The sequence below is a fragment of the Aotus nancymaae genome, unplaced genomic scaffold (genome assembly GCF_030222135.1).
Source record: "Aotus nancymaae isolate 86718 unplaced genomic scaffold, 86718_ANA_hifiasm-v0.15.2.pri h1tg000019l, whole genome shotgun sequence".
NCBI classification, from domain to species: Eukaryota; Metazoa; Chordata; class Mammalia; order Primates; family Aotidae; genus Aotus; species Aotus nancymaae.
In genome coordinates this window covers 36,033,171-36,054,194 of record NW_026988431.1, presented here as the reverse complement: position 1 = coordinate 36,054,194, position 21,024 = coordinate 36,033,171, and the positions used below count along the sequence as shown (strand labels likewise).

The 21,024-nt window shown below is 43.1% G+C and overlaps 1 protein-coding gene across 5 annotated transcripts in view; it reads right to left on the bottom strand.

Moving 5' to 3' along the window:
- ZBTB38 (zinc finger and BTB domain containing 38) overlaps positions 1-21,024 on the bottom strand; it is a 129,918-nt gene that overhangs the window by 69,656 nt on the left and 39,238 nt on the right. Inside the window, exons 1-3 of one of the 5 annotated variants that reach the window (XR_010343460.1) lie at positions 18,955-19,484; positions 17,812-17,886; positions 220-285 (exon numbers count right to left, since the gene is read on the bottom strand). The gene's annotated coding sequence lies outside the window, so the exon portion shown is untranslated. Of the gene's footprint in view, positions 1-219; positions 286-2,291; positions 2,384-17,811; positions 17,887-18,954; positions 19,485-21,024 lie in introns of those variants that run through there. The other 4 variants (XM_064378747.1, XM_064378746.1, XM_064378748.1 and 1 more) reach the window with 4 other exon arrangements.

Genomic DNA, 21,024 nt, shown 5'->3' with positions numbered 1-21,024 from the left:
AGGCAAAAACAAGTCTTCGCTACCAGATGATATGGCATACAGAGCATTTACATACTCACATCTGAAATACTAGGCAACGTGTAATGAATTCTAGACACAGCATGCATACACAGCACAAGCACGGCTAATCCTGCCTGCCATCTTAGGCTCGCAGAAGCAAGATACGCACTGCATGCAGCACACGAGCACTGGGGAAGGAGGAGGCAAGGGACAGCTCACCTTAAATGCAGTATCTGATTAATGTTGTAAGTGACATTGCATATCAGCCTCAGAGTCTTGGTTCAACTGGGTAGGAGGGAACAAAGAAAAATGTCATCAACTGGTGATGCAAGATGAGCCCAATCACTAAACACTGTTTAGCAAACTCCAAATTCTGCAACCAGACAGAAGGCATTTCATACACTTAAGCAGAGCTGCTCCACAATGAAAGTGTCCTTCTGCTTCTGAGAATCAAACAATCCTTTTGCTAAGGAAGAAAATAAGCTGGAAAGAACACTCTCATATTCTCTTCTTGAAGAAAGCTTTCAATACAGTATGTATCTGGTCTGGGATGCATTTTATAGGTTGTTAATTTTATAGAATTGCTAAGAAAACACCAAAACTGTTAAGCTCTTGCAAAGTAAAGAATGATGCTGATAAAGGGTATAGCATTTCTAGATTATTTTTCAAAATTCTAAATGGTGCCGGCAGGCTTGTAGGAGAATTGCATGATCAGCTGTCTGTATCTGTGCTATAACCTTTAACCACAAGCAGTGTAAATGTATCCTGCTAAATGTATCTGCAGTACGGAGCGGCAGATACCGCCTCAGAATTTTATTAAAATGTGAATGAATTTTTTTAAACTTGGAAGCAGAATAAAATCAGAACAGAAAAATGAATTGATGCTGAGTTCCTATGGCTGCATAGCTGACCATCATGAACGATAAAAGCTATCCTTAGGATACTGACCTAAATAATAGTAAGACTTACAGCAGCATACTGTATGCATTCAGAACATAGAAAAAGCACAATGATTTTTCTTTTCCCTCCCCCTCCAAAAGCTAAATTTTAAAGTAATGAGCCATTAATAAGAATACCAAAAGGCTATAGATAGTACGTACTGTAAGAGAAGAAATCGTATTGTGCTGAGTTGCAATGTTTCTTTGTTTTACTTTGAGGCTTATTTTAGCTACGCTTGCATGATGACATTGACATCAGGAGGTCAGTGCTGACACTGGGTTGCTATCCGTTTTATGAGTGAAATGTTTTCCGAAAATTAAATCACATCTACTCAAACACCAAATTTCATGTCGTCTTCAATACTACCTCCCTACCCCCACTGCTCAAGATTGATGGGATCTAGTTTGGCCGTATGTAATAAATTGGAATCACCTTCTGCAGATACTCCAATACATAATGGTGAGGAATTAATTTTTTAAATAAAAAACCTTCAAGAATTCTCATGCACCCCCTTTCATTCCTTCCTATCGACACACACACACACACACACACACACACACACACTCTCTCTCTCCCGAAGCTCAAATTGCAATGAAATGTTTAACATGTGGAACAAAACTGTTGAAAGAGCTGCTTATTCAGGATTTTTAAGAAATGCCTAATAAGCAAATACGGTTTTGCTACAAAACCAGTGTCACCATGTCCCCAAAGAGGAAAACAGCATAGCTTGCTAGCAAAATTTCCTCCAGATCCTGCCGGCAGGTAAAAAAACAAAAAAGCATTTTATTTGCTATGCTGTATAAAACAAGAAGTCTTTTATTTTTAAGGAATAGAACAGATTCTTTTCCACTCTATTTCTTTAGCTACAAAGAAACCATACCCACCCCCACCCTTCGATCCTGGACATAAGCCAACATTTTTATAAAATGCTGAGACTGATTTTGAATACATAATATTTATAGTTTTCTTCTTCTTGTCTCTCCAAAAGTCTTTAATTGCCTATTGCATCACTGAATATGCTGTTGTTAATTTTAACACGTGCAAAAATGAATTAATCTTTTCTGGGGTTGCTAGTTTTCCAGCGCCTCAATTTTCTGTAAGGACTGGCTGAAAACAATCAGGTTAGCAATACATTGAAGTTCCCCAGAATTTTTTTAAAAGAGAAAATATGTTCAAACACCTTAGCTGAGGTACTAGGTTTCACAACTGGATCTTTTGTTTCTAGCTCTCATTTTATCACCTGCCCCAGAGCACAAGTGATTTTTAGCTTAATGTGTGGAATGTATCCTGCCCTCCTATAACCCATACACTTTAAAGTCTCTGAGTTGAGTTGTCCAGATGGTGGGTCATACCTGAACCATAGCGAGAGTCCTCTTCTCTTTGGAGCACATCTCTCTCCCACAACTACTCCAGAAATAAATGTGGCTCTAACGAAAACAGTAGCTCCTGGTCTCACACCAATGGTGGAACCATCTTCCCCACCCCCACATCATTGCTCTATGAGCTCTGGTTAGCATTGACAGCATCAGAAAATTAGAATGGAGTGTCCTTAGGCCAATTCCTCCTTTACCATGGGGGTTGAGAATTAGAGAGATGATCACGCTGAGTTATAAGGCACCAATTTAATATATGGTCATCTATAAAGCAGAGTCATTAGAGTGGGGTGGGAGGAGGTTGACATGAACACCTAGGCATGGAATATCTCTGTTGAGATATTCTCCATTAATGACATTTGAAAGCTAGATATTCATTAAAAAATACTCGCAAATTATTATCATGTAGGCTAAATACACACGTTATGGAATCAACTCTGACCACATAGAACTAAGTCATCTGCCTCCTCTGTCGGGAATAATAAATGACAGTGACAACGACAGTAATCCACATTAGGCTCTCAGGAGATGAGTAAATAGCATTATATTCTCTTTACAGAAAGAGTGGTGAATGTGGTCAGGTCCCCTACTGGTACTTGTAAGCCAGATGCCAGGGCAAACAGTTTCCAACCCCCCTGTAGGGTTCTCTGTCCACTCTCTGTCAAAACGAGACTAAAAGCCACGTATTGGTTTGTTTTGTGATGTTCCAAGACACTCAATCAGTAAACGTGGTACATTTACCAGACCTGCTCGGGTTAAACAAATGTGAACTATAGTTAAAATATTCAGAGCAACGAGCTTGTTTAGGCAGACATTCTCAACTAGCAAATCCTGTTTTATACTTTCAGAAGACCGTGCTCATGCCTGAATTACTTAAGCTTTGTCAGGATTATTAGTGGCAAGGGTATGCATTCACTTATGATTTTTAAAAATTGCGTGCTTCTCATCAGTCTCCTCGGGGCATGTGCAAAAACATTAATTTAAAAGGCAAATCCCTTTTCCACAGTGAACATTTTAGCCTGTTTCTGCCACTTTGACGAGTCAAACACGAGGAACCCAAAATAATCTGGCAGGCACAGGCTGGAGAAGGACAGAGCTAGAAGTGAGGGGTGAGCCTTTCACTTTGATGAACGTGCTGACTTGCTCACGGTCTCGTTGTTCTGCAGGCTGAGCTAATTTTCTTTGCAGTCCTGTGGGTTAAAGTTAAATTGCATGGCTAATGCAATGTACATAATTCAAGTATGAACAAAGCTTGACTCTCTACGTTTTAAAAAAACATAAAGTCAGGGCACTGACTCCCAGAGGAATACTTGGTTTATAAACATTTGGATCGGTTTGCATGTTCCTTTATGCCATTCACCACATTAAACATTACAGCTGGGTTCTTTTTACACCTAATAGAGACAGTCAACATTTGTGGGTACATTGTTATCAATGTTAGGCTATTCTAATTGAAAAAAAAAAAGTGTTTACCAAATACACTTTTGTTTAAATTATTAGTATTTAAAAAGTTTAAGTTTTTTTTTATGAGGTTGGTTATTACATCTGTCTATAGCATATTTAGTCCTGGAAACAACATGGTCACTTAATTTACCAATGACCAAAAATGCCTTTGGATTTTTCAGAAAGTTCAATGCTACTTTGAACATCTATATCTTGCCTAGAGACCTGGGCAGGAACTTCTGCCTTCCACATCAATCAGAGCTAAAAGGTCTATACTAGCTACCCTTATGGAGAACCTACCATATACTCAATATTTTAGCTACATGTCCAATGTTTATTTCATTCTAACCCAGTAATCCTGCAAACTGAGTATCATCGATTTTAGGTGAGGAACTAATAAAGATTACACACAGAAAATAGCAGACTTAGGATTCAAACCTAAGTTTGATTGATTGCAAAGTCTACATCTTTCCACCAATCCTAAGAGGATAAAACTTCCTCCTATGGCCGTACTCCATCCCTGATGTCAGTAATCTTCTTATTATGCAGACACCTGGTAGAGGACTTTGTCTTCCTGGAGTCCTGATTCCCTCTGTTTATATGAACCAACCTCTACCCTCCAGGCCCTGGGAATTGTGGGAACCTAGAATGACAACAGGTGGAGACAGTCTGGGCCCAGAAGGTGGAAAAGACACAATGAAAGAGGAGGAATCAGCTGGACCATGTAGGAAAGTTAAGTGTAGGAAGCAGAGTAAATATTTTAGTGGGAGATTTGTGATAATTCAAAAAATATTTTATGAGGCGAAATAGATGTCATAAATAAATATCAGATGGAATGTATTTATTAAAAACCTAGTAAAGTCTAGTTTTTTCCCTCTCACAGGTGACCAAACAGGCTGAGAGAGATCCAGTAATTTGCCCAAGATTGCACACTTCATAAGCGAGTTTATTATTAATGCAGCCTTTCACTATATTAAAAATTATAGTCATTTCCTTTTACATCCAATATATTCAGCATTTGTGAATAAATTTATCAGGTTGTTAGACTGTTCTACTCTAAATGATCAATTAAAGAAAAATCAGCATAACAATCAGACTAGCCTGTTCTCTTCTGTTTGTTTGGTTTTGGGTTTGTTTTTGAGACGGAGTCTCACCATGTTGCCCAGGTGGGACTTGAACTCTCAGTGGATCCTCCTGCCTCAGTCTCCTCAGTAGCTAGGATTATAGACGCATAATACTGTGCCCAGCTGAAACTGACCTGCTTTCAACTCACGAACAGTATTTTTCTCCTGAACAGATAAGCTAAGTAGCTGTTATGGTATTTTTTCCAACATATTTTTTAAATGAACTTTTAAAAAGCCTAATTTTGAAGTAAGAAATTTTGCTCAACCAAATTTACTGTTTTATTTTATCATTAAAATGATTTAAACACTAAAATCATTTTAATGACTCTGTTAACATCTGTTCATTTGCCTCTGTCTCAGGTCCCTTCCAGTTCTGAAAGTTTGTGATTCTAAAAAATCTAGCCCAGCTTGTTTTCTAGGTCATGTAGGCCAACAGCTGGACTCTAAGACTCCTGCCTTCTGATGTATGTGGCCAGCTGACTCTACTGCTTCATTGGCAGTAACCGTATATGCCAACAAGATGGCTCTCAAAGGGGGCTTTCTAATCCACCAATTCCACCCCACCTGGGAATAGGAGAGGAAGACTATCTTTTGCTCGGTGCTCGTGGGCAGTAGAATGAAGGGTTGGGTGAACGACATGCTTGAGGAGTCTGAACTCCAGGAAACCTTCTCCAGTTCTTAGACACGAGCTTCCTCACGTCCAGCCATTAGCATCTGTGTAGGATGTGAGAAACAAGTACACACTGTTGGCAAGCACTGGACAGCAAGCCTTGTGGACCAAACTGGGGTTACCCTCCAGGAAAGAGCTGGAAGGAAAAGGGAACTGTAAAGCATTTTTTTTTTTTTTTTTTAACAAAGGAAAAGTGGCAAATGACATAGGCTGCAAGGGAGACTGTGGTGGACAACATCTCACCCCATCTTAACCCAACTCAAGTCCTCCTGTGGGAGCATCCTCAACAGGTGTCACCACCATTAGGGAAATCACTAACTCAGCTTTAGCAACAGAATAGTTGCTACTTTCATTTCTCAGTGCATTTGAAACACGGCACAAATAATGACTTTGAGTGCCCATGGAGGTCAAGAGCATTCCTACGCCCCAATCACATGTTCATTTTCTACCATGACTGCTTGTCATGCATGCACCAGATGGAGAGTAAGTAAAACAACAGGGCCTTCTAGCTTCTGAATTGGCAAAACATATTCAGCAGGGAAGTAGAGTTTCATCTTTTTGGAGAGACTGGCAACTAGGCTGAAAAGGGAAGGCGGGGATAGAAATGAAGGTAGAAAAGTAAGAATTCTTACAGATCCATAAAAATCCACCTCATGTGAGAACATAATCTTCTCTTTGTATCTTTCTTCACCCTGGGCAACAAATAGTTCAAGACTTAAACCTGGGAATAAACTTACTTGCTTTCTCTTCCCTCAGATACGTGACCTTGCAGCTCAGAAAGGGCCACAACAATAAACCGTTTCTCAGTCAGAGCAGCTTAACAAGCCTCAGTGAGTCTCTAACTCCTTTGGCCTAAAGTTAAAAGCACAGTACATTTTTGTTGTATTGAATTATCTACCTAGGCCCATGCCTCTGGCTTGATTCCTGGAAGCTCTTTGTATCTTCCAGGGTGCCTAGAGCATTGCCTAATACAATGGAGGGGCTTGCTGAGGATGTTTTGGACTCACCAACACCAATCTCCGGAGTCCTTTCTCTACCACTACCAGTGGGATCTTCAGCTTTGTATTACGAAACCCCTTCCTAAAGTTAGAGTACTTGCTTCGGGAGTTAAGTTATGGGCTCGGGGGCTGAAAATCCCTATGAAAACCTTTCAAGTCCTTAATCACTTGTTTATCAAGGGGAGCTACAAGTTGTCTGGCAAGCAGACCACAGTGCTTTGTGTAAACCTGTCCTTCCTAGAACAGGGAAAGAGGAGACAGAAGTAAGAGTGGCCGGACAACGCTGCCACAGCCTCCAAAGAATACCTCAACATTTCCTCAGGTCCTCAGTGGCAGAGTGTGTTTCACAGAATTGAAGGAGGAGGAAGACGCTTTAGAAAATGCCATCTAAACCATTTCTTTGAGGGAGAAGAAAATTAGGTTCAAATGAGTAAGCATCATGTTTAAATAAAGGACCCAGCAATGAGCACAGAAGCCATGTTCCTTAGTTTCTAGCATTCTGCTCTTTGTAATTCAACACACTGGCTCAATTAAAAAAAAGAATCCTAAGCTATCAAACAGATACTTAAAAATAGTTAGAGATTAATTGAATTAATGACTAGATGGCAGTATGGAGGGTTTATAACATGTTTTCCAATTCCTCTCAGATGAAAATATTATACTACACTTGTTTAAAAACAAAACTCAACTAAATATAATTTTAAGCAAAATAGCAAATGTTGGCCAAAATATCACCTGGAACTTCTCAAGTGTCACTTGAGACTTGTCATAGAACCAGACTTGATTGCTATATTAAGTCAATTGACTAAGTTTAGCCTGCTGAAGTAGCCTTTATCCTCTTTGGTTTGCAAACAAAAATCTCATGATTTAGTATGAACAGCTAAAAATAAGTTGTAGGTTTCATTTTCCGTTGTTCAGTACGGTTTTGAAACTAAAAGGTGCAAAACTACGAGATTCACCAACGACTACGGAAAGTCAGCGATTAAAATTGTCACCTTTCTAGCACATGATCCTGGTTGCCGGTTCACAGCCAGGCCCGAGAAATGTGCGTTGCTGTCCTTCTCATCATGGTCTCTTGAGATGAGTCCCTCTAATAACTAAGGCACGGTTGGAAGCTGGAGGCTGAGGCCAGTCCTGGGGTAGCAGTGGCTTGTGAGCATATTGTCACATCCGGACAGGATGCTGCATAGGCTTCAGCCCATATGCTCAGCCTCGATCTTAGGTGATGCTGGGGACTCCTCTGCAGAATCTGGGGATAAATACAGCTCGAATTTCGTTAAGATAGGGCTCCGAAGGTGGTGAGTGCAACGAGTCCCCCTGGACCTAAATGCCCATGGCCTTGTGCAATTCCATAGCGCTAACCTAGGCGGCTCACAATAAATTTAATTTCAAAATTGTCTTTCCAGGGCCAAGTCTGGCAAAAAGGTGTCTGACAGAAGCATAAATGCTTCAAAGAGAAGGCAGCCATCTCATTCTGTAGCATTCAGCTGTGGCACAAGGCCCAGAGACAGTAGCGCTGTTAAAAGAAAGCCCTCGGCTGAATGAGATTGAAAGGGGGCAAAGAAGGGTTAATCTCCTTCCATTAAAGGAGGGGCCATTTGGCGAAGGTGAAGAGTATAATCTGTATGAAGAGCAGGGCAGACAAAGAGTCATTCCAGAAAAGAAATTACTGCGCAGGGGTGAGAAGGATGATTTGTCCTTGATTTTCACTGTGAGACCATTTCTTAGATCTGAATCTACCTAGCTTTGAAGTTATGGTCTCAGGAAGGGGCGAATGGGCCACATTCACATTCAGTGCTGGCATACTGGAGCTTTGATTCCACCCGAGATGGGCTGTCTGTCTCTGAGAAGCAGAGGGTGTGGCCAAAGCCAGCAGGACATTGTAGACTCCAAACCGCAAGTCAGAAGGCGGCAAAATAAACAGTAGGAGCTGCTCATAAAGGAGAAGCCAGGGGATAAATCCCCTTCCTTGGGGTGGGAAAAACCCCTGTTTTAAACATAGTTTTAAAAACTTTTAAAAAGTTTTAATACCTTTTTTTGTGTGTGTGAAAGAGCATAAGATGTACCAGAAGTTACAGTGTCTACTTTCTCCACCTTCTCCCAGTGATGTCTTAACATAGTTGTAGCACTTGGTCTTAACCAAGAAACGGATGCTGGTATAGTTCAAATAAACGCAGATACAGTCTCATGTGATTTTGCCAGTTTTTACATGCACTCTGTGTGTGTGTGTACCTGTATGCCTGCAGCTCTATACAATGTTGTCACATGTACAGGCCGGAGTAATGACCATCACCATCAGGATAGACAATAGTCACTCCCACAGTTTTCTGTGCTCCTCCTCTAATAATCACGCCTGTCCTCCAACCCTAACTCCTGGAAACCACTGATCTGTTCTCTATCACTGTCATTTTTTTTTCTTTTTGAGATAGGGTCTCACTCTCTCACCCAGGCTGGAGTGCAATGGCACAATCATGGTTCACTGCAACCTCAAACTCCTGGGCTCAAGTGATCCTCTCATCTCAGCCTGTCAAGTAGCTGAGACCACAGGTGTGCGCCACCATGCCCAGCTAATTTTTAAAATACTTGTAGAGATGGGGTCTCCTTGTGTTGCCCTGGCTAGTCTCGAACTCTTGGGCACTCCTGCCTCGGCCTCCCAAAGTGCTGGGATTACAAGCATGAGCCACCGCGCCTGGCCTACTACTGTAATTTTGTCAGTCTGAATGTTCTCTAAGTGGAATCATGTAGCATATAACTCTTTGAGAACGGCTTTCGGCATAACGCCCTTGCGATCCAGTTGAATTGAATGTAAAGGGCAAACGTCTTTTTATTGCTGAATAGTATTTCAAGGTGTGGATGTACCAGTGTGTTATCCACTGACTCGCCAAAAAAATTTGGCTGTTTTCCAGCTTCTAGATATTATGAATAAACCTGCTACAAATGTTCATGCAAAGTTTATTGTGTGAACATAAGTTTTCATTTCTCTTGTGTAAATACCCAAGATCACATGGTAAGCGTATGCTGGATCATGTGGTAAGAGTATGTTTAACTTTTATAAGAAACTGCCAAACTGTTTCCTACAGTGTACCATTTTACATTCCCACAGGTGATGCGGGAGAGACCCAGTGTTCCCATATCTTTGCCAGCATTTGGTAACCTCAGTATTTTTGACTTTAGCCATCTACTAGATGTGTAGGGGCTCCTTTTGATGGGCCACAGTCAAGAAGGCAGTCAAGTTTCATGGCCTTCAGAGCTTAGCCGGGGTGACCTCAGATGTCTCTCACTGCTCCAGTTTTCCTAGTAGCTGTCTACACAGCAGTTTGGGCTGTGTTTCATTTAGATGATGGAAAATGGGGTGGTCTCTCTGGATGTCAGGTGAGTCTCTGGGTTTGCCCAGTTGCTCCCGACTGCAGTGGCGGGACATTGCTATCCGGGGGGCACTGAGCCTCTTTGAGGCAGTGGCTCTTGGCCCAGCAGACAGACTTGATACCATGGCACATGTTCCCATGGGGCAGGTGAAATGTCAGCTGTGGGGCAGGGACATAGTTTGCCTGGGCCAGGGTCTTCCTGCAACTTTGGCCAGAGACTGTGTTATTTCTCAGGTTAGATTGTTACTAGCATAGTGTGAGAGGAAGTGGTGGGACAGGAGTCAACGTAGACAGGCAAGGGTGGGACCACCAGTGGCATCTGTCAAATCTTGGGACCCATTGAACATTCTCTGCCCTTGAACTTCGTCCTCTGTGACCACCCAGGACTCTCCAGCACATGTGGACACCTTGTCTGGATGCAATAGAGCCTCCCATTTTTGTCTTCTGTGGGTGAGATTTGGAGGCCCTGCTGTCATCACCACATGGGCTTTCCTGGCCCAGAGGTCCAGGTCTCGTGAGGAATTAGAATGTCATCTGAGTATCAGAAGTTGCCTCACTCAAGAAGTTGTGCAAGACAACAAGGCAATGCGTCTTACATAGGGCCAACATTATAGTGAGGACTTGAACCAGCCCAGCCATTCTTGGAAAGTCACCCTCCATCTGTGGTATCTCTGATTCAAGGGAGGTTGTAGACTTTGCCAGGACTCTTACTCATCATGACCCTGGAGCCATGAGTTTGGACCAGGAGGTCAAGAATCAGGAGAGAAGCCATCCTGAACAGGGGCACCATGAGATAATGGAGACGAGCATGGGGTGATGAAGCTTGGGGATCATCAGCAAAACTCCCCGGTGGCTGAGCCCTAGGAGGGTCCTGGGAAGGAGCTCCTTTGGGTTCTGGCTATTGTGTGTCACCAGGTGCCATTGCAGGGGCTCAACACAGACGTACGTATGGAAGAACTTAAAGTTGATTTCTAGAACCTGAACATGAACTGGGGATGGTAGGAAGCTGAGCAGTCTGTCTAGGCAGAAATTGAAAGTCAAGTGATGCCATGGCAGGCTCTGGAAGTTGAGGTAGTAGAATGAGAGGAAGCTGGGCAGTCAGATACCATCAAGTGATCAGCAGGTGTGGTCTGATGGGTTTCAGCAGAGTTATGCAAGCAGGATGAATAGTCAGACTTCCTCTTAGAAGGTGGTGAGAGTTTAAAGAAATTGGTTTTTTTGTTCACTGTGGTTTGTGCTATGATTGTTTTTTTCCACCGTTTCCTAAATTTCCATTTTCTGGTTCCTCCTGCTCCAGCCTGTCTCCTCTCAGGCCACACTCCTACACACCTGCTGTCAGAAGGCAGCCCAGCACACAGCACCTTTCAGATTGAAAAAGGCAGGCACGGCTTGGGGAAGGTACTTCCCCTGATTGTGAGGTCACACAGTGGGACTCCATCTTTGAGGCCAAATCCTCTGCAGCTCCCCTCTAGCTCTTGCTTTGTCTTCCTTTCAACTCATTCCTGCCTTGACCTCAAATTTGCCCACACATTTTAGTCTGGCATTTGCCCTGACCCTCTCCACTGTCTTGATTTCTGACCCCAGAACCCACCTCCTAATCTGCTTTTATGGCACTGATCACATAGATGCTGTCTGCACAGATGCCCTCTGTCCTCCTGGGTACAGCTTCTTCAGTACTACCACCTCAGGGATCAGGGCACACCATGGTCTGGCTCCATTAGAGGAGCCAGGATGGGCACTTGGACCCCTCGCTAGGTCTAGGCTGCCCATGAGTATCTTGAAGTATGGGCATGAGGGCAGGTAAAAGCTCCTTGGCTGAGGCAGGGGGTTGCTTCGGGAGTCAATCGTCTCATTGGTGCCTTTTACCTCTTACCCAAAGGTTGGATGACTCTGGGCCCTTTGTCTAGTTCAACCTTTGCCACTAAATCTCTAAGTGACCACCAGGAAGTAAACGTACCATTATGAGCCTCAGTAATTTCATGTGTATGATCTGGTTTCTTGATTACCTAACTAATAAATCCTTTTATTACAATATATCACAGTTAAAGGAAAATCTAAAAGCCAGAATCCAAAGAGAGACTTTAAGTTAAATTCTGGTATAGATACACTAGCTCAGAGGTTCCTATTATTATTATTATTTTTTGGTCTAATAAATGTTTGCCAACTGAATATTTATTGAACTGAATGCAGCAAGTCAGTAGTTCTCAGGCATTAATGCAGAAGAATTAGGAGGGCAGATTAAAATACATATTCCCGGGCCTATCCTCAGAGCTTTTAATAACACTGGGGCCTACGAGCATGCATTTTAATATGAGAAACTAAGAAGGACCAAGGTTTTGAAATAGACACTGGTAACTTTCTAGAGGCCAATTCACCAATATGCATTAGAAACTTTAAAAATAGTAGAACACTAAAGTCAATCAAAATGTCCAACAACAATAAAAAATGGATACATTAAAATGTATCAGTGCAATGGAAACATAGCCATTAAAAATAATGTTTTCAAAGGCCATTTAGTGATTTGGTAAAATGTTTATAACATCACTAAGTGGCCTCTGAAAACATGATTTTTAGGAGGCGGGTGGATCACGAGGTCAGGAGATCGAGACCATCCTGGCTACCATGGTGAAACCCCATCTCTATTAAAAATACAAAAAGATTAGCTGGGCGTGATGGCATGAGCCTATAGTCTCAGCTACTTGGGAGGCTGAGGCAGGAGAATCGCTTGAACCCAGGCGGCGGAGGTTGAAGTGAGCCGAGATCACATCACTGCACTCCAGCCTGGGCGACAGAGCGAGACTCTGTCTCAAAAAAAAAAAAAAAAAAAAAAAAGTTTACAACATAATGTTAAACCGAGACAAAAAAACACATAAAATACCATCTCAATAAGTTTTAAAAGGAGAGAAGAATATATACAAGAAAAATTGGAAAAAATACATCAAACTGTTAATATTGAATTGTGGCTTGGTTGTTGGCTTACTGAGCAATTTTAATTTTTTTACTTGATATTTTTCTGCATTTTCCAGATTTGGTACAATTGACTAGTTATGGCTCTTTTTATATGAAAAAAAAAACACACAATAATTTTCTTTTAAAGAAAAGAAAAGGAATTTGCCTTATGTCAAGAGAAATAAAGAAAGAGAAATCTCTTAGAAATCCAACCCAGCCACAGCCTGACTGCTGCCAGAGCTCCAACAACAGGGAGACAGTCGTGCACCTGAGGTCAATTTTAAGCTATTCCTTTTGTGAGGTACCTTGGAATAGTCAAAACCTAGGTAACTGGGTCAATGAAAAAGTCCTTTTCACCAGATACTATTTTCCTGCTGCATTTGAGGATGACAACCTGTAGGATCTGGGAAATGGAGAGGAGTTTTCAGTTAGTTTAGATGACTTTTATTCTTGGGATGAGCTCATGTCTGTTGCCTCAGTATAATGCTTCACCCTCATCCCACCCCATAGCACTAAGCATGGTCTTGCCCCATAGCACATAAGACTGGTCTCATACTTAGTGCTAATGGGGTAGGTTTGGGGTGAGGGGTTATACTAATGCTCTTTTGGACAAAGATGAGGGCTCCACTCTCTCCACTCTTGCCTGGGAGGCAATTCCCAAGGTTAATGACTCTGTGAAGTAGGTTCCAAGCCTCCTTGTCCCAATGCACTGGGAGCCCCATAGAATGCCAGGAATCATCTTCTTTTGGCAGAGAGATGACTCATCCATCCTTCCTCAAAGATTTCAGTGAACTGCAGGTTAAATGTCCCTCTGAATAAGATCAGAAGCCTCTCAATAAGAAGTCTGGCCTAGAATCAAACATGCTTTGGCTAGTTAGAAGTGGTGCTAAGACTCCCAGATGAAAGTTAATTTAGAAAGACAAAAAGTCTTTAAATAATGATAATAACAATATCAAAAGTCAAAATACCAATACTGACCATAATTACGGTGATTATTTTTTATTAACTTTTCTTTTTTTTTTTTTCCTCTGTTGCCTGGGCTGGAGTACAGTGGCCTAGACTCGGCTCACTGCAACCTCTGCCTCCTGAGTTCAACCAATTCTCATGCCTCAACCTCCCAAGAAGCTGGGATTACAGGCATGTGCCAACAAGCTTGGCTAATTTTTGTATTTTTAGTAGAGACAGGGCTTCGTGATGTTGGCTGGGCTGGTCTTGAACTCCTGGCCTCAAACAGTCTGCCCACCTTGGCCTCCCAAAGTGCTGGGTTTACAGGCATGAGCCACCAGGCCTGGCCTTTATCAACACTTTTGACATGCACTTTTCAAAGTTGCCCAAATCATTTTGCATAGATCACCTACTTATTCTGACAGAGTCCCAGCATTACATTTTCTAACAATACTATTTTGGAGGTAGGAGGAAGCTTTAAAGTTCTGATGAAAACCAGAAGCTTCTTGAGTTAAAAACAAAACCCTGAAGTCTTCAGTGTGGTATTTTCCAACTTAGTTCTTGACAAGAAATTAGGGGATTTCAGTGTGAGAAATTATAAGGCCCTACTGCTATGAATTCTTAGGTTTGGTGAATATGATGTGGTATTTCTGCAAAACTCTCTAAGGGGAGTGACAGAACATCATGATGCTGACCCATGGGGAGAAGGGAGCTTGCACATCTGTGCTATGATAATTCTAAAACCTCAGGGATTAAAATACCCAACTAGTGTAGGAGCTGCCTGTGTGAAACTGTGTGCTCAGTCCACATCTGCTCATCATGGCTCAACAAGGCCAGGCTCAGATCTTTAGATGACCTAAGCTCTGAAAAGATTACAGTGGCTCAAATTTGAATTACTACTTTTATGTGAAATTAAAATGGAAAAGAAAATAAAAGACAAAATTAAGGTTAAGGAAGCTCAAGAAAGTCTAACTTTTCCCAGGCTGTCTACTTTGATGCTTTTTTTTGAAATGTCAAATATCAAAATATTTACAAAATGTGTGTTCATACACAGTCCTGCTTTGCTGGTGTTGTCTGTGAGGTCACTCAGCATCCAGTGGTCATGGGGATCTGTGGCTTTCTTTCAAACACCAACTGTTGACAGTAGTGAAATTCTGGTACCTGATGTGGTGGTCTCATTCCCCTTCCTGTAGTACCATGCAGCTAGAAATTAGAAATCAGGAGGCTGTCCCCCTCCCCCAATCCCAAAACCATTCATATGTCAACTCCTGCATACTTAGTGCTTTGAAGAGTCATAACAGATGGCAGTTGAAATTAGCAAGCCGTGATTAGCCATTCTCCCATATGAATGGACCCTGACATTGACTGAGACCTTTGGCTCTGCCCTTTCTGAAAGACTCTGTTAGGCTAGGACTTCCAGCAACAGATCATCCCCATTTGGCTCCTGCTTTTGAAATCTGGCACATATTCTTAACACTTATACTCCTTCAGCTGCGCCCTTCTAGCAGGCACTGTATTCCCCATTTCCATTCAACCTGGTCTTTTTACTTTTTTGAGATGGAGTTTTGATCTTGTTGCCCAGGCTGGAGTGCAATGGTGCGATCTTGGCTTACTGCAACCTCTGCTCCCAGGTTCAAGCAATTCTCCTGCCTTGACCTCCCAAGTAGCTGGAATTACAGGCATGCACTACCATGCCCGGCTAATTTTGTATTTTTTTAGTACAGGTGAGGTTTCACCATGTCAAGCTGGTCTTGAACTCCTGACCTCAAGTGATCCACCTGCCTTGGCCTCCCAAAGTGCTGGGATTACAAGCATGACCAAAGTGCTAGGATTACAGGCGTGAGCCACCGCACCCAGCCCAACCTGGTCTTATCATTATTTTATACCACTAGCCCAGCCAGCTCCTCACTCAATAGATACTTTCAGTTCCCAACAACTTGGAAAAACAGACTTTCAGAGGCTGAAGTATTTTTGCAACAACTCAACTTGTTATTCTATTCCATTCCTCCTCAGCTCCATCCCGATGTGAGGGGACTGGGCAGAGGGTAGGCAGCAGTAACAGGAGAGTAGGCCAGGCATCAGGCTGTGACAGATATCTGAGAAGCTGTGCCAATTTGGCCAGTAACAGGCATCCCCACACAATAGACAGTACATGCTCTTCAGGGTGTGGATGTGGGTACCAGAGAGGTCAAGTCCAGGGGCAAAAGTCAATCAGAAACCAGTGTGTTTAGTCAGATGTTGACAAAACTAGAGAACTAGGTACCAGGCAGCTCAAGCAAAGACTTGAGTTCATTTTTATTTCACACTTTTAAATTGGGGCATCACAAAGCACCCATCGTATGGTTTCTATTTACTGGTAAGGGGAATACTGCACCAACATCAACAATGGTTAGAAGGCTACGTAAAATGTTAAACTAGTTAAAAGTTCTCCAAATAGAGTTTACAACTTTACCACTTGTTATTTCAGTAAATGTTTTAAAACTTTTCCTGAAAATAAAAAGCTAGACTTATATATCACATCCTTTGGGGTAGCATTCATAGCCCCAGCCTGAGACTTTTTAGTCTACATTTAAATGTAAACTAAATGAGACTAAAAAGTCTCAGGCTGGGGCCATGAATGCTACCATTAATTCTTGGCTGAGCACTGTGGCTCACTCCTGTAATCCCAGCACTTTGGGAGGCCAAGGTGGGTGGATTGCTTGAGCCTAGGAGTTTGAGACAGCCTGGGCAACATGGTGAAACCTTGTTTCTACAAAAAATACAAAAATTAGCCAGGCATGGCGATGGATGCCTGTAGTCTCAGCTATTTGGGAGGATCGCTTAAGCCTGAGAAGTTGAGGCTGCAGTGAGCCATGATCGTGCAACTGCACTCCAGCCCGGGTGACGGAGTGAAATCCTGTCTCAAAGAAAAAAAAAGTTTCTTTAATAACTTGGTTTAAAGGTCTCATAAACCAAATTATTAGAGAAATCTCCCCCCGCTATCAAGTGTCCCAAGACCTGGAGCAGATCAGGTAGAATACAATTCCAAAGCCTCCAGGAGCAGAGAAAACTTCAAGCTAAGGAAGTCGAGAGATTTCCTATAGACCACTGGGGCTCATAGTTGGGGGGAGCAGAATTCTGTCACAATTCCAACTAATATGACTAGATCCAGGAAGGAGACAAAGCTGGTACAGTCCTAGACCAAGAGGACCCTGAGAGTAAAAATAAGGAGAAGAATGTCCTTCCTGGTTCACTGGCCATGGGCAACATAATGATGCTCCCATAAAGGCTCAGGGTCATAATGGACAGAGGTGTTGAGACATCTCATCCACTGCTTCTTGCCCTCATGGCCAGATGTTACCTAAGAGTGTCAGTCAGGAAATCTAAATGTCGATAATTTTTTACTTCTCTCATTGTTTGTTTGGCATTTTTATCCTTGAGTGTCTCCAGGTTTCTTTATGCGCTGCGCCAGAGAGAACTATCTCTTCTTCAGAAACCCTCCAGAGCTGTCACCGCTCAGTGGCTGCCCCACCAAGGACTACATTTCCCAGACTCCTCTGTGGTTAGCTGTGGTCATGTGATGAAGTTTTAGCCAATGGAATGTGAGAAGAAGTAATATCCACCACTTCTAGGCAGGGCCCATAGAAACCTCCCAAGTGTGCTTTTTCCAAGCTCTTTTCTTCCTTCACTGAGGAGTGGAAATAACCCTAGGTGACCTTGAAAACCACATGCTGCAGAAGGCAGAGCCCCTCTCTACCTGTCTCTGAATGAATGCACGAAAGAGAGTTGCCCCACTGACCTGTACTGTTACATGAGCAAGAAATAAACTATTGTGTTTGAGCCACTATAGATTTGGGGTTCTATTGTAACAATTAGCCCATCCTAATATCCTTTTGATACAGCTGTTATCATTGTGTACAGAAATCTCTGTGCCCTTTCCTCCTTTCTTTAAATCTTACCACAAACTAAAAAAGGAGAATTGGGAGACGTAAATTTAAGTAGCTGTTGGGGACAAATGACACTTACCAAATTAGTGGTCACGACATTCAGATCTTGGAGCCAGAAGAACAGGAGTACAGCAGAGCCTCATTTCAAGACAACCTAATAAAGTAAAACAAAAAGTAAAACATAAGGCCTTTAAAACAGATAAGTTTAGTGTGTGATAGTTAATTTCCAACAGGAGTTGTCTGTTTATAAAGGAATATGCCACTGTTTTCCAGTAAATGACAAGCTTCCCTGCTGCCTTTAAAATAAGACTTACACCTCCCCGTTCCCAATTATTTTAACATAGAATTTCTGAAGAACAGATCTCCTCTGATAATGTCAGCTATATGAAGACTAGATGCTGACTCGGGATGACTTTAGAAGCTAGAAAATCGGTATGATTTCTATGCCTATGTGCTATTCTCATGTCCATGTCAAAACTTTTCTCTTGGAAACTTAAGTTTCTTGGGTAGGAACTTTCAGAGCTTGAAAAATTATAGGCTTTGCAAAGAAGTACGAGTTTTTAGACAAAATTAAAACAGACACATTATGATGTGTCTTTGTGTTTAATATCATCCCAGATACGAAGGCACAAGTAGGAATGAAAATAAGTCCTCTGTAAACAGGGTGATAAGACAATGCAGGTTCATACACAGAACAATCAGAAACGTGCTCAGTAAAGGCAGCACGACTGTGTATATCTTTTTACCAGGGCTGCCATCTTTTACCAGGTTAAGTGTGAAAATTGCCATTTGATGGCACAGGGCACGTATTTGCCTAGAACAGGGCTTATTTTTGTGTCTGATTGCTCAGTATAACTAGGAAGCAAACAATCCAGAACTCTGAACAAACAGTCTGACAGTCTGAAACAGAGTACTTGGGTGAGGGGAGGAAGAGGAGGCAAAACAAGAGGATGGGCAGGGAAAGGCATCAGTTGGACCATTCTCCCCAGGGTTTCCGTCTTAGTATCTTTTTTTTTCTTTCCTTTTGCATTCTTTTCTGGTCCTGTGGAGAAGAGAGATATCAGATCCCTTTGGGGCCATATTTACAGGGTCTCCCAAATGCAGTCCCTACTCCCAACTATGGGCTGGGGCCTGCTAAGCTGCAGATGTCAGGGAACAAGATGGCGCCCTACAGTGAAGGGCATCGAATGGGGTGGGGGGGCAAAAGCGGGCCTTCACTTACTCGGAGGCGCTGGCTCCTCTGAAGCCCAGACGCTGCCAACTCCCTGGGCTCAGGAGTCACAATCGCTTTCGTGCTCTGTGTTCTTCACTTCTTGTCGAGATCAGCTCCACATATTTTTCTGATGATGTCACCCATTCTGACTTCCTACATTTTGAAAGCGGATCTACAAGTAAAACCTTTTGTGAGGCTTAAAAAAAAAAAGAAGAAAAGAAATGAAAGGTGTGCTGTAGGGAGATGGAGAGGAGGAGAAAGGCCGTTGCCTCTTTATTTTGAGATTTGCTGCAGCTGCGAGTGCCACTCCCCAGCTAGTTTCCTGGCTTCAGAGGGAGGCCAGTGGCCGGGCGTGGGTGACGTCAGGGCCAGGCCTGAGTCATCGCCAGCGGCCCAGCCTGGCTGCCCTGCCACTCGGAAGGGGACAAAAGGAACCTTTGATGTCCAGAGGCCCTCCTCTCAGCGCACTCGCCGGCACAGACCAACAGGCCAGGAGAACATTCCTGCCACCTCCCCACCCCCCGGCCGCCCTTCCTACTTCCGGAACAACCCCAGACAGATTCAACAAGGCCTCTCCAAAGAACATCACCCTCCTGCATGGCAGAGGCATGGCCACGGTCTGTCAAAGACAGAAGCAGGGACGAAGAAGAGGGTGTTTCCCTGGGGACCTCTCACTGCCCCTCTGCCATCCCCCTTTTTCTGTGTGGTGCCCACTTTACTCAAGGAGTTGCAGTGGTATTTATTGAAAGAGATGCGGAAAGGTGGAAGGTACTTTTGTCACCATCACCAGGCAGCTCCCAGTGGTCAGTGTCTATTCTCTGCCTCCGTGCTGTGGCCCTGGACTTCGCTCCCTGCCCTGGGTGCTAACATGAACTAGTTCTTCCTGGGTTTAATACATGACCACTCTTTAAAGGGGATATTTATATCCCAGTGCCTGGCATGAGGCTTGGTAAATACATGATGAATGAAGGAATGATAACTGTAAAATAAAATAGTAGAGAACATATATTGAATACTTAGAGTGAACAACATTCAAGCCTCTGTGCTTTATGAAGACTACTTCATTTATTGGTATTATCACAACAAAGAAGCTGTGCGATAGGTACTATTAATATTCCTAATGCTATAGAGGAGAAAATGGATACTCAGAGAGGTTAAGACACTTCTCTAAAGCCTCACAGCTAGTTTGTTCGTGGCAGAGCCTGGATCATCTAATCTCACATCCTGTTTTCTTAATTATGGTGCGGAGTAGCTGGAGTGAATGAAGGAATATTGACCAATGGCACCCTGGCCAGGAGATAGAAGACAAGGATAAGGATGGGACTTGAAACCAAATCCTACGAGGAAACAGTGAAACAATTAGGAATGTTCTGGCAACAAGGGCCTCATGCCTTTCTATTGCGTCAACACCAGGTCTGAGGTTTGGCAAGTGGGTGGGTTACTCAGCGTGGCTAGAGGCGAGTCAGTCATGAGGTTCAAGTGGGGATGAGAAACCAGGGAGGTCGGATGGATGCAGGCCTGTGGCATGTGGTAGATGCAAAATCTGAGAGCCACAGGGGACAGACCAGCTCGGCGGGGGACAGAGTACCTTGGCGGGAGTCAGAGTCCACGCTTGTCTTTGTTGCCTTCTGGCCTCATGGATGTGGGTGGGAGGGTCAGTGAGATTAAAGGGATACATCTGGGGCGGACATGAAGGCTACAGGAAGAAGGACATGACGGCACTCTTAAAGACTCCAGACTCGGAAAAAGGGTTGCAACTAGGGTGTGATTTTAAAGTGCAGGAGGGACTAGAAGGGACAGGAAACAGATTTGGACCTGACAATGGTGGTTACTTTCTACTCTTTGTGCCCTCCTACCAGGAATCAGTTGCCCTTCTGGGCCTGAGGGAGAGTCCTGCCAATGGCTGTGGGCAAGCAAAGGCGAGGAGAGGTGGCAAGAGAGAACATCTGCTTATCGGGGTATCTGGGCCCAGCATAAGAATGACCTACGAGGTAGCCTCTTCCTCTGTGGTTTATGATTCTGTGGTTTGTACTTTTCCATGATTCTCTTAGAGTAAATGTTTCATTCTAAGAGGAAGAC